The sequence below is a fragment of the Mixophyes fleayi genome, chromosome 3 (assembly GCF_038048845.1).
Source record: "Mixophyes fleayi isolate aMixFle1 chromosome 3, aMixFle1.hap1, whole genome shotgun sequence".
In the NCBI taxonomy this organism is placed as follows: Eukaryota; Metazoa; Chordata; class Amphibia; order Anura; family Limnodynastidae; genus Mixophyes; species Mixophyes fleayi.
Window position 1 is genome coordinate 92064670 of NC_134404.1, and position 14739 is coordinate 92079408.

A 14739-nucleotide genomic window follows, 5' to 3' on the forward strand; every position below is an offset into this window, starting at 1 on the left:
GCATGTACTTTATTATTATTAGGTGCAATTTGGAGGTTATTCTGCATTTATCATGCCAGCCAAGACAGAATCCAATGTCTTACAGATTCAAGTGTAAATGTTCTACTTTGCGAGGTTCTAGTATCAATGTTTTTACATGTATGTTGTAACATACCTCCTAACAGGTGCTCTTTTTGAAAGGGAAAATCATTCTTGGGTCTAAAGCTAACTTCTTGAAAGTGATCCCACTTTGGTGTATAGTGTATAAATCTCCGGTTTATCTATGTGAGTGTTACTGGTTTGTTGTGTTTATATTGTGTATAGTATTTGATGTGAATGAGTTCTCTGTACAGCGCTACGGAATCAGTGGCGCTATATAAATAAATGGTGATGATGATGATTTGCAAGATGACCATGCAAACAGTGATTTGGGTGGACAATGTACACTAGTTTTATCCCTGCATTTATAGTCTCAGAAGCTCAGTCAGTCCTGGTCAGGGGCTGATTAGGTTTCTCAGATACCAGTAGGACTTGAGAAAATGGAGTTTGATAATGACTGTGGTCTGACAGTGTGAGTGCAGACATCTTCTGAGTAAATTAAGTAATTAGTACAAGGTCTGAATGTTTAGTCAAACTGCTGAATGAGTGGATCTGTCAATGGTCAAACTGGAAATAGATCTGGTACCTGTGCTCTGAAGCCAAGCAGCCACATCTTTATATTACTGACCTTACTCACCACTTTACATAAACCACTGCTAATCCGGATCCTACAGACCCAATTCAAATTACTAACCGTCACCTATAAATCCCTCAGCAATACCACCTCATTTTACATCTGGTAAACTACCTCTCGTTCCCTCTTACAAAGTGTTCCTACCTATGGAATTCCCTACCACTCCCAATAAGACTCTCTGAAAACCAACCTCTTTACTGGAGCCTTCCCTACCACCTATAGTACTCACACTGGCACAACCTCACTATTGTCCCAGTGCCCACTCTTCTTGCCTTAGCTCTGCCCTTAGATTGTAAGTTCTCTCACAACCAAGTGCCGCACTACCCTTTATTTTCTCTTCTGCATTTATTTTGTCTACCTTGTCTTTCACAGTTTTATGTATGTTCTGTTTTCCCAACTGTGTGGTTACTACAAAGCATTTTGGTGCATTACAAAACAACAACAATAATACAATATAGTAATAATAATTAATAATAGTTGTAATCTTAAACTATAATGATGGGTTTTAACAAGTCAGGGAAAATGTGTTCATGACAAGACAAAACCTTAAACAGAAAATCATTTTTTACATAAATAATAGACTAGTAAATACCCAATGTTGCATAATCTGTTATATAGCCTACATACACTAGGGGGCAATAGGTCTGCTTTATTTGTCATTTGCTTTTAGGTATCAAATGTTGTAAAATATATGTGTGCTTGTCGTGGAGCTTTACTGCTGGTGGCTTTTAATATTGTCTTTTGTTTAATACGTTTAATAAAGTTAATAAGTTAATTAAAATAACATTTAAGGTCATTTAAGGGTGTTTGATTACTTCAAAAAACACTTTTTTTTAGTTCTTATACACAAATATCTAGTTATGTATAACGTAACACGAACGTCTAGTGACGTATAACGTAACACGAACGTCTAGTAATGTATAACGTAACACGAACGTCTAGTTACATATAACAACACAAACGTCTCGTTACGCATAACAGAACAAAAACATATAGTTACGTATAACGTAACACAAACGTCTAGTTACGTATAGCGTAACACAAACGTCTAGTTATGTATAACAGAACACAAAGGTCTAGTTACGTATAACAGAACACAAAGATCTAGTGACGCATAGCGTAACACAAACGTCTAGTGACATATAACGTAACACAAGCGTCTAGTTGCGTATAGCGTAACACAAACGTCTAGTTACGTATAACAGAACAAAAACATCTAGTTACATATAGCGTAACACAAATGTCTAGTTACATATAGCATAACACAAACGTCTAGTTACGTATAGCGTAACACAAACATCTAGTGACGTATAGCGTAACACAAACATCTAGTGACGTATAACGTAACACAAACGTCTAGTTACATATAACAGAACACAAAGGTCTAGTGACGTATAACAGAACAAAAACATCTAGTCGCGTATAAACGGAACACAAACGTCTAGTTACGTATAACAGCACACAAACGTCTAGTTACGTATAACATAATACAACTGTCTAATCACATTTTCTTATCTGGAGGAGGGAATTGGGATCAGACTGAATAACCTTTAATTGCTTATGAGAAAAAAAGAACAGGAAAATTATCTTTGATTGAGATATAGCACGATTATTGTCAATAGAATATTCAAACATTCATCTTACATAGCTTATTTCCAGAAATACATTTATAGTATAATTAAATCAATGGGACAGAAAGGAATGAACGTCACAGGAACTAGCAGGGTGGTTAGTTGGTTTAAAAGATTCACTACATAATTGTAGATTAATCATGTTCTGTGAGGAGATTACATTTACACATTAAATATACATACCTTTTGACTAGTATCTTTTCATACAAGTTGTACCCTCTTAGTGTGTCTCGTCTTTAAACAGCCTTAGCTTGTACATTTGTTTTCTCACTGGAGTTTTATATTACTCCACTGTTCTACTTCTCTATTTCACAGCTTCCTCGTTTCCCATTTAATCCGCATAGCAATTAATTACTACAGTATATCATTTGTATACATTGATAACTCACTTTAATCTTGCTCTGAAGTGAATAATGAACAGCAAAGGAACTTAAAACATTCCCCTTTTTGGGCACAATTTGTATACAAAACATGTGTCTATGTGCTTCTGCTTGTATGTAAGTAACTTATCTTGTCTCATATAGAAAATATAGTGTCAGCCAACAGCCTGTAAAAAAAAACACAATTAGCAGAAGATGTACTAGGGCTTTGTACTCAGTCAGCAGATATATTTCTACATCAGCCTCGGAGAGGTCAGATCATAGTCTCTAATACCTAATGCCATTCATATTATTGCATTGTGCTCATTAAATTATTCATACAGAACGTAGTTTCAGTCACTGTCATGATTTAGTAGCTGCATAGTCTTCTAACTCCTAAAATAAACTAATAAATTGCTCATTCAAGTAACTTTAGTTTATTGACTTGTAGATGCTCACCTGCAACTTTCATTGATTACATTAGGCCTTAGGTAGAGATGGCTGCAATTTACGCAGTGACCCGTAAGTGTGTTTGTGACAGGATGGACCGCCTATGCCACCCTGTCTGTTGTTGCTGGGAACCGGCTGGGCTTACTTTGCCACCGTTCCTTTTCGTTATCCAAAAAGCATCCTCTTGCTGTAGTAGGAGGGGCTTAAGTTGCTGCCACCACTGGACTCCTATACTGGCATCCAGAACCGGGTTTCTTCTGCGTAAATGACGCTGCTAGTGTATCTCGTCGCTGGTGTACCTGGGCCGGTACTCCTGACCTCTTACTATGGATCAGGGGTGCTGTGGATGGATCTGCCTGGCCTATCACATGGACCAGGGCTGCATGGGTAGCAAGCAGAGCGTTGGTACTGGGAAAGCTTGGGTCCAAACCGCGGAGAACGGATTAGATTTTAGGGTCTAATCTGTAGATCACAGGAAAACAGCAATATTGAAGATGTTTCCAAGTAGGTCTTTGAAGCAAGATGGTTTATTTGCTTACACACACTGTTTGAATGTACCAGGGTGATCAGGTCAGATGAAGTCAGAAGAATGATACATTTCAGTGTACAAGTCAGAGCATTTATACCTTTCAGACACATGCTATTTTTAGCATCAGGATATACTCTATTTACAGAAACATAAATTGACATATACTGCAAAGCCACTAATATTTATACTTAGCTTTGAAATTCTTAAAAACCTTGCTGTGATATCCTGCATCTTTGAGATGCAGAAAATGTAGTAACACGTTTTAAATTAAACCTTCCTGTCTCCAAGTTAAACCTCACACATCAAAAGCTCTAATTAACACATGGCCTTTCATCAGACCGTTCGGAATTCATATTCATACAGAACAACAAAAGGACCCACAACAAGCTAGTTTCCCAAACCACAATACACCAAAGGCTTGGTAAACACAGGCTCATTGTATCAGATATATGCATAAGAATTAGGCATATCCTTTTACCAAAAGTTATTTAATAGTGATCCAGTCACAGTGTTAAATATCTATTTTTTCTTAAAAATCATGTTCTCCCAAAAAAGCTTAACCAGCCCTAGTGCTGTCAGCCTGGCTGGTACTGACAAAACTGGGAGCACAAAGTATGGGGTCCAGTATCTGCACTAGGCTGTTGGTACTACAGGGTCCCCCTGCCAGCCCTAGTCTGGACAGCATGGAGCTGGATATCCTATGGGGATCGGTCCAGAAAAATAAGTTGCCAAAGTATATATAAGTATAACCAGCCGCAGGTGAACCAAAATTGCCAGCATGCACTGGCACCCTGGGCCTACTGGGACCTGTACTGCACCAGGGAAAATATAAATAAAACACAAATACACAATTTAAATTATACATTTATTTGAATTAAAAATATCCTTAGACATCTCTTTTTACCGTCTTGCTTTCTAACCTAGATGTATGTGGGTATCCCTGGCATCCTCCTGATGGTATTGGCAACAACTCCCCCACCCCCCAACCCCACATAGAATGATGCATGACCAGCTCTCTAAGAGAAAGAGCTCTTAGCAGTTATATAAATATATCTATAACGGGGGATTTCCTGTGACCTGAATCCAGGCACTGAGTTGGTCCTGGGGGGTTGACTGGCATTGCCTAACTCCCCTCACCTCTAGGCCTCATAGGGCCCACCCAAAATTCTGCTATGTCTTGACCAGTGGTGAAAGGAACATGATGTCAATGGGAATTGTTATGGCATGGCAGGATTGGGCATGGTTTGGGCAATCTAGGGTTATGTCCTAATTTATCCAGGTGCTTAGTGGACAGACAGTGTGCAGGAGATTCGGTGTTCTAATAAATGTGCTGGAGATGTAGGGCCTGGGACATCTTCGGACATAAGTCCTTTTGCGTGCCATATCTTGCGTGAATTTGCTGTACACCTGCTCAGAAACAGACTTTAGCTCAGTGAACACAAGTGCATGCAATTTAAGTCCACTTGACACTTGCCTATGATTTGAAGGGCAGAACACGGGAGGGAAGGGGCGGGCGCAGATAGGCTATGTACAGTAAGAATGTGCCCAGGTCAAGCGCACACACATTTGTCCAATTCAAGCTCTGAGCATATTTTAGGTACGTTCTTTTTAAGCCGTATCACTTGCACCAGCTACAGGTCAGGTGTAAGTGCCGATTTATAGTGATGACGGACCTGTATGCATGCCAGAACATGTGATTGCAAGTAAGAGAAACTGTAAAAGTGCATTTTATGAACAGTAGGCATTAATAACATACTGATGTATGAAGCCTATTTCAAAAAAAGAAAAAAAATGTTTTAAATGTTTTTTTTTTATTAATGAATCTAGTATTAAGAGTTGTTAATGTATTTTTTTTTCATGCGTTTTGATTGTACTTTATATTGCTCATATGCATTGTTCGTTTCCTGTAGTGTGTTCTGTCTGTGTACATACGACAAGTTTTATATAGCCAGAACATACGTATGTCCATATTCAAATGGTAACGTTTCTACCGATGCACTTGTACTTGAATACAGGTGTACTTATGTGCAATTTATGTCAGATATAAAAACACAAATTGCATTAACATTCGCATCATACCCAAAAATATTAATTTCCCTGCGCCCCCCCACCCCCTTCTGATTTGTGTCATGGGCAGTCACCCCTCTCGCACAGCCCTAGTTACAGCCCAGTATACCAGATGCAGGAGATGGAGTATACAAACATATGTGCAGCAGATGAAGAATTAATGTTCTCAGACCCTACTTAATTGCACCTTACAAAATGGGAAATATAATATTTTAAATAGGACAAAAAACACACACATATATATATATATATATATATATATATATATATATATATATATCTATCCTATACAGTTCCACTTTAAACCTATTTGTAAGGTTCACTTTGTGCAGAATCAAAATTTCCAGGCATTGCATTCAGATCATATTGTTTGGTGTATATCTAAATCCATAGCACTAGCAAGCTTTTGGTACACAAAGGTCCTTGAGGCCTGGGGAGGGACCTTTATGTCCTGAAAGCATGAAACTTCTGTTGAATTAGTTACCTTTTAAACAGTATATTGTTTTTGGCCCAGCCTATAAACCACTGAATAAAACAGTACAACAATGTTGACTTTTCTTTGTTCGGAATCATTTTAGAAGCTGTATTTTATGGTTGATGTGTTCTGTCACTAGACTACTGGTTGAAGTACCAGAAAAGAACTTTGAGAGTGTATAATATATATATATATATATATATATATATATATATATATATATATATATATATATATTATAGGGATACTTACCTACCTTTGAAGGCAACTGTCCGGGAGGGGGTCCGTTGAAGGGGCGTTGCCCCTGTAAATTCTATGCAATTTCGGCCAATCAAAGCAGGGGGCGGGGCCACAATGCCACGTTTAGCCCCGCCCCCACCCATCTTCAACAACGGAGACAGCTGAATCCGGGATTGTTGCCTGCTCTCTTGGGAGTCTGGGAGAACTCACAAAAATTCGGGAGTCTCCCGGACATTCCGGGAGAGTAGGCAACTATGCATGGAGGACATCTGTCAGAGATGTGCGCTGACCCCCGTGTTTTGATTTTGGATCTGGGTTTAATTAAAAATTGTGAAAAATGTGTAAAATGATGTGATCTTGAGTGGTGTTTGCTCCTATATCACTATTTATAGCATTAACATTTATTTACAGTCATTTACCGTTTTTGTTTCTAATGATCTATTCACAAATGTCTAAATTTTAATTTTGGGCAAAGTCTGCAGCGAACTGGCTGGCTAAAATTAGTGACAGAGTAGCCGCAAAAATACATGGCAGTTTGCTAAAAGATACAATCACCATTTCATTTTCTTTTAATTCAATTCCATACCTCACATTAAGTTGATGTTTTGGTCCTACATATGGACATTTGTCAAGACAACTACATAGAACAACAGAAAAGACAGATGTTAAAAAAACGTAGTTACTTCTTATGCAAATCCAAAATCCAAAAATCCAAATTGTCTTCAGTTGCGGCTCGTGATTCATCAAAAGGTGATAGTCTGCATCATTGCAAAATATATGAGGCAATGTGGCTCCCTTGTATTCTCTATGAGGCACTCCGAACAATATGCATTCCACCCTGGAATGCATAACCGGAAGTGCCAAAGCTTGTAATACACAAACGGGTTTTTACTAAAACTAACAAACTCAGCAATTCCTAGTTGAGTCACTGGGACACCTGCCCAGCAGATATGTATTCCCCATGAGCACCTAAGACATGTACCAAAGAGGTGCAATAACGCACCTCCGTTATCAAATGCACACTCCAGCGGTATGCGTTCCAGCTTGGAATGCATTAAGTGCAATGACACGTTTTGTTTTGCCGCCTATTGAGATCTGATTTTGGCGCAAAGAATCGAATCGTGTTTGGTATGTACTCGGAACCCCAAATCTAGGATCTATCCAATTTCTCTGAATCCAAACCGTTCATCTCTAACATCGTCAGTGTGGTATTGCTACACACTGAGATAAAGCATTACAACCTCTAATCACCTAATCACAGTCTGAATTAGTCAATAGGCAAGAACTGAAGTGCAGAACTGATGTGCAGGGTGTGGGACTCAAAAGTGTCCACTTGCTGCAGCAATTAATATTTTGTACCATTCATTCTTTGGTACCTGTGACCTCGAAAGATTTTCTTTGCATATCCCATTGTCCAAACCCTGTAATGTCCCCCCAGGACCCATCAGTGGTCACACATGTTTATGATAACTGGAAGCTTCCAGCCGCCACAATATTTGGTCTGTATTTCTCTACAGAATGTTACAAATCTGCACTATAAGATCAAACATTGTAGCATGTTGTGGCTTGTGAAATGTATACCCATAATAATATCATGATAATTGTCTTCACTAAGACATCTTAGCTGAAAATAAAACAGTATTTGGTATAAATGATAGTATAATTATCACTTACTGTTCTGAAAATTACTGTGGGGAAACATAAATGTCATTATAATACCAAATTATGTCAATTAAATCAAATACTGCAAAGAAATTACTTCCAAAATGCACATTCCTTCTTGTTGAAAATAATCATTAGTGAGGTGAATACAAGTAATAACATTCATTTATTTTTTTATTAAAGTTATTTTTCCCAGAAAGCAGTTTCCCTTGGACAGTTATTACATCAAGGCTTGTTATTAAAGTGTTGTTTTGTTTATGGGAAATTAGTTTTGGTTGAGCACCCTCTGCTGGAGGCAAGCAGCCTAGACTAACAGGCTCTCAGGAGCACATTTACTCATGGACAAACCATATTGCAATGTAAGTGGAGCAAATGCATTTGGCTTTGCATGCAGGGAGAATACAGTCTGCTTTTGCATGTAGCATACAAGTGCTGGGCACATTTATTTTTACATTACAATTTAGAGTTGAGCTAGAACATGCCCCCTCCCAACTCTAAATTAGTCGGCACCTTTTAAATTTGCACCACCTACAATGCAACGTGGTTTTGTCAAGGTGGAAGTTTGCTCCATCCCCCCCCCTTCCCCCCGGATTATAAATGAGGCCCACAGACTGCGGTAACTGTACAAAGATACTAATGGAATTATTATTATTATACTTTCTTTATATAGCATCAGAATGCTACGGTTAGTGCTCCAGTGGGACATACAGACTAAATTCTCTACCACACACATACACACGCACACACACAGACACACACACACTTACACACTTTACGGCTAATTTTGTCAGAGCCAATTAACCTACCGGTATGTTTTTGAACTGTGTGTGGAAACTAGAACATCATAGGAAATCCATGTGAACAAGGGGACAGCATACTCCTCACCGTCCACTGGACAGAATAGAGCCCATTGCCCCAGCACTTTGAGGCAGCAATGCTCACCACCATGCTGCCAAATGTTATAAACATAACTGTCTCCTTGTAGAATCTTGAACCTTCCCCCCAGCCTTGTGGAGAAAGGGGGTCTGTAGACTCTTGCCCCCTAAGGGACATTTTGGTCTCACTGGTCAAAATAAAACATTTTTTTTTCCAATTTACAATTCCAAGTGTTCTCTGTGCTCATATAGACTTTGGTTATTTGGAAGCAAATGTATCCTGCTTGAAGTACATATGTCGGATTCACACAGTGGAGGTAGCCTTGTTGTTTTGTTAATAGCCATAAGAATTTAACCCAGGATCAAAGGAAACAATTACATCACTGAGACTCAAGGGGCTTTATATACTTGTAGAGACTCTCTGAGAGCCAATCACAAAATGGAAATAGAGAGGACTTACAGAACACATCCACCTTTCTACCTGTTATTACTCATGTGTGGGACTAGCCCTCATTCACCCTCACATGCCCTAATCCACCCAGCTCCTCCCTCAGGAGGAGCTCCCTTGCAATAGGCATCATATTGACATATTAACCCATGTGTATACCTGTAAAATGGGCACAGATTCACAAAAACTAGCAGCTTGACATCACAAAAGACCAAGAAACACCGCTTGTACTGTATGTCTGATTTTTTTCTGCATTTGTATCTTACCACAGTCATGCCAGCGATAATCATGGTAACTGTTCTTATGGTTTCTATTTTATCTTGTATTTTTTCACTGTACCTGTAACATGCACATAGTAGAGGCAGTCATATTATGGACTAATGCAATATTCGTGCAAATGTAACCAATAAATCACTATGGTACTTAATGGCATGTTCATGAGCCTGGTGAAATATTCACCAGGCACTGGATCTTCATGATCATTCTTGTAGGGTCAGTTCATTCTCCATAGGAATTAATGATCTATTGCATGTACCACTTAGCTCCTCAGGATGAAGCATAGGTAGGCAGGGAGTGCCATTGGTGTAAAATATAATAACAATGATTTGTAATTCATCTTTCTAACAGTTGGTCCATGAGCGTTAAAGATGGCACATGGACCAGTCCTGCTACTTGGGACAGGATCTCTTTCCAAGTTGATAACACCAGCAATCTGGCCAAACAGATGGGGACTCATGCAGGGTTGGATTTAATGGGCGTAAGTTACGATAAAAAATGCGTACATACGCCCATAGGCTCAGCTGTACGCATCTTAAGATCTGTGCAGATCTACACCAGCTGTATATGTGCCCTATTTCCACCAGGCACACGTCACAGACGCTTACACCCCACCTGCGAACACAACTCCCCCTCTTGTGTACAAAGACAAATAAAATCATTTGGCTTAAACATGTACAAAATAGCATAATATATCCCTCAGTGTCAAAGAAAGCTTCAGCAATGCCATTGCAAGCAGCAAATCGCAAAGCATTAGGCAAAGAAACTCCAGGATATGGAATTCTTAAAAATGTTTATTTCTAGAATTAAACTTGTAGAAATCCAGCAACTTAGCACCACATAAAACTGTGTTAGGTTTAATTGTCAACAAATCTGGTAATATATCCCATTAAATGAATGTTGCCTGGCTAGCTATATAATTTAGTTTTGATATGGAAATGAAAATTTGTAATTTTTAACTTTTATTTGTTTGTTATAGTGCCTGACATTGTAATTACTGAGAGTACTCCCAGTTTAAACTAGTTATTATTAAACCTGCATTCCCATATTTTAGCACTTTCATCTCAATCATTTTGACTTGATATGTGGATGCCTGGACTATAACAATATGAAAACATGAACAATTAAAAGTAAAAACAAAGAGTATTTATCTAAAACGAATCCACCTTTAATTATTCAGCATAAAAGGTTTCATGATCCTTTCCTGTTATTAACAAATGATAATAGTGACTTTTAAAGACAGTTTTATGATCTCTAAGGACTAGTGTCAACCTGATATTGCTAAACACCAATTAACCACCCTAACCATAAACAAACAAAACTAGGACACCCATAGCCAATTTTGAAGAAGGAAACTTACAAGGAAGATGAGTGGATTTATAAGGCTTATAATGCTGAGCGTATTTCCCAGCAGTGATGGGGATTTAGGTGATGAGCTCCACTCACTGGAGGGAGAGATCGCATCACACAATTCCAGTCATATGTTACTATTTCGGTTTATGTGAGTTGAAAGGTCTCCTACATGTTCATACGCACCTTAGTGATATCCGGAAATTAATGCTTTGAAAAATATAGATATTCTCCTTTACTTAACCTACATTGAAACCGTTTTCACCTTAGCTATCTGTCCTATCCTGTTCCCAATTGTATATTATAAATACAGTTTATATATTGTGAGATTTTTTCTAGGCTAATCAGTGACTTAGTTTTATGCTTCAAACTTAATCACATGCTTTCTACTGTATAGATATAGCTGGCAGTGTAAAACATGGAAACACACATTAGTTTCTTCAGAGACAAAAGGGATGTCTCAGTTGGCCCTTGATGAGAAATGTCTCAGAGTGTCTGGTTGTTGGCCTTGGAAGAGGGGTGTCTCAGAGTGTCTGGTTGTTGGCCCTGAAAGAGGGATGTTTCAGAGTGTCTGGTTGTTAGCCCTGGAATAGGGGTGTCTCAGAGTGTCTGATTGTTGGTCCTTGATGAGAAATGTCTCAGAATTTCTGGTTGTTGGCCCTGCAAGAGGGGTGTCTCAGAGTATCTGGTTGTTGGTCCTTGATGAGAAATGTCTCACAGTGTCTGGTTGTTGGCCCTGAAAGAGGGGTGTCTTAGAAGCCCTGATCTTTGGCCCAATGAATTCGGAGGCCTCATTGGCCCTGGAAGAATGATGTCTCAGAGGTGATACCACACAGGATCTACCGTAGGCCATTCCCACCCCCAAACAAAATTCAGAGAATGGCCCATAATCAGACTTACAGGGATGTTCCATGAGTTTGGGGGTTCTGATGAGGATTAACATGTGTCCTGACTAATAATCAAATTATTCTTGGGACTCCTGGGCTGGCTCCTCCTTCTCAATATCCGCAAACCGCCTCCTGAAAAAAACATCAAAATTCAGCTGATGTGTTATAGTCTTTTCGTGTTTTGGATCTTCCCAGCTTCATCATTTACCCTCAGAGCCCACACTTTCCTGCACAACAATACTGGCTGTTGGGTATTCCACTTCTTTCACCTCTGGTGCAGCAGCAGAGTGAGTCTCTTCCTCCCCCTCCCTTCAATAAGTGCAAGCTGCAATGGTGTAGGTTCAGGTTGAGGGTCCAAGATGTCCAATGAGGATATTGGGTCTGTAACAGTGCAGCACGGTGGTGGATTAGTTGTTAGCACTTCTGCCTCACAGCACTGGGGTCATGAATTTGATTCCCGACCATGGCCTTATCTGTGTGAAGTTTGTATGTTGTTCCCATGTTTGCGTGAGTTTCCTCCGGGTGCTCCGGTTTCTTCCCACACTCCAAAAACATACTAGTAGGTTAATTGGCTGCTATCAAAATTCACCCTAGTCTGTCTTTGTTAGGGAATTTAGACTGTAAGCTCCATTGGGACAGGGACTGATGTGAGTGAGTTCTCTGTACAGCGCTACGGAATTAGTGGCCCTATATAAATAAATGATGATAATGATGTAACAACATCCTTGTTATCCCAGGTACCTTTAATAAACTCCTGTATTGGATCACTGACATACATTTTCACAGTAGGATTGCACAAGGGTAATAACCCAGATTGTCCATCTAAATTGACTTGTAATAGCTGGAGTCCCTTCACCTTTTTCCTGGTTTGCTTTTTGTCCCTGTTGTTTTTGGATTTTTGGACATTCTGATCCCTAGAAAGTCTGCATGTAGGGACATGGTAGTGAAATAATTGATGTTTAAGGGGTACTAATCCAAGCACAATACTGTCTTTCCATTTACCTCTTTATCACTCACATGTATGTCACCAGTGTTACCTATCTTTGCAGCAACATTCACAGTTCTGTTAATATGTTTTTTCTGGAGAAGTAAAATCTCCTGGTGATCCAGGAGTCCAGTTCTGTGATCATAGTCAGACCCCTTTTGCACAGTACATGTAGACACATCTCATAATTTCCACTTAGGTTAATTTTAAGAACTGGGATATTTTTTTAAAGGGAATTAATGTGACTGTCCAGAATAATTAATAGGGTCATTCCAATAATTGCTTCTACCTTTGTGGTAGAGACTAGCTGTTGCCACTCTATGTTCTCCCTTTTTAGTCCCTGACATGACAATTCCTTTACCCTCTCATATTATTTATGTCATGCAGTCTGCTATCATGATCTCTGCTGTTGCTGCAATATATGGAGTACATTTATCTTTCTCTTCTAAGGATGGTGCAACACATCTACTGTATATTCCCATCTTGCAGATCCTGCAACATTCCTTCATCCCAGGTTTTCATTCCTCTGGACACACTCGTCTGTTTCATCCCCTTCTTTGGGATCATATTTATTATTGGGCTGTGGTCTATTCTCCTTCTTCTGGGACTCACACCCACTTCCTTTCCAGGGAAACCATGTCAATATTGAGGAGCAAAATTGGACAGTAACTTGGACACACAGAAGGGTCCTTAATCTCCTTCAGGATAACAATGACTTTCCACTGGTATTATCTGTTTCTGCATTGTATAAGAGCCAACTTAGTTCTATCACTTAATAATTTATTTAGTGTTGATCTCGCAAAATGCAATTCAAATGGTGACTTTTTTTAACCACACAAAGAAAGGATAAGGGAAGTTCTACTTCCGGATGGATATAGGGAAGTTCTTCTGATTTGCACAAGTCAGCAGTTCTGCTTTCTGCAACCAGTTTACTGGGTCCACAGTGATTGCCAACATTTGTGGCATAGTGGCATCAGAAAAGGCAAACTTCAAGAATACTTCTTCTCTGTTTCCTGATGCTACTCCATTAACAAAGCCAGCATGGTCCTAATACACATGTTAAAGGATGGAGAAAAGTTGACTTGTGTCACAATGCTCTTCCTGTAATCCACTATTGCAGAGTGAGAACCTTGTCTCTACAGCCCTGTGTGACTGGATCACTTATAAATAACTTATGGTATACATTTATTTAAAGGAAATAGCGCAGGGTGCTTATTTTTATAATTGCCAATGCACTTATTTTTGATACTGTGTATATTTTGATATAGGAAATCGTTATTTCTGAGACCAGGGTAGAAAATTCGTTTTTTCTGTTTTAACCTTTCTAGAGAAAATGCATTATTTCTTATGTATATGTCTGATACAATAAGCCTTTGTTTTGAAAGCCTTTTGTATACATTGGTGTAAGGAAATGTCTTGTTTGGGGTTTACAACTTTTCCTAAGGAATTCTTTTCTTTGGAGGAAATGTGTATTCGGCAACTGTAGGAAGAAGGACTCGTGCTAATCTCATGCTAATTGGACCTTTTGATGTGTGAGGGTCATAGGAAGATGTAATTAGACTTGCTGTCTACTGTAAGATGCAGGATGTCACAGCAATGTTTTAAGAAGTTCATAGATAAGTGTAAATATTGTTGCCTTTGCATTGCATGTAAATCCATGTTTGTGTAAACACATTGCATCCTGAATCTAAAAATAGCCTGTGTCCAAATCAGTATATAAAGCACTACCTTGTACACTGAAATGTATCATTCTGATGTTCCATCTGACCTGATCACCTGGTACCTTCAGCCAG

At 39.0% G+C, this 14739-nt stretch overlaps 2 protein-coding genes across 8 annotated transcripts in view; one reads left to right on the plus strand and one right to left on the minus strand.

The window, feature by feature from the left end:
* Positions 1–14739, plus strand: part of MED12L (mediator complex subunit 12L) — a 468926-nt gene that overhangs the window by 254717 nt on the left and 199470 nt on the right. The gene's annotated exons all lie outside the window — the stretch shown is intronic.
* Positions 1–14739, minus strand: part of P2RY13 (purinergic receptor P2Y13) — a 38003-nt gene that overhangs the window by 5717 nt on the left and 17547 nt on the right. For 3 of the 5 annotated variants that reach the window (XM_075201981.1, XM_075201979.1, XM_075201976.1), the window contains exon 1: positions 2527–3121. The exons of 1 other annotated variant lie outside the window; for it this stretch is intronic. The gene's annotated coding sequence lies outside the window, so the exon portion shown is untranslated. Of the gene's footprint in view, positions 1–2526; positions 3122–3161; positions 3605–14739 lie in introns of those variants that run through there. One more of the 5 variants, XM_075201978.1, reaches the window with a different exon arrangement.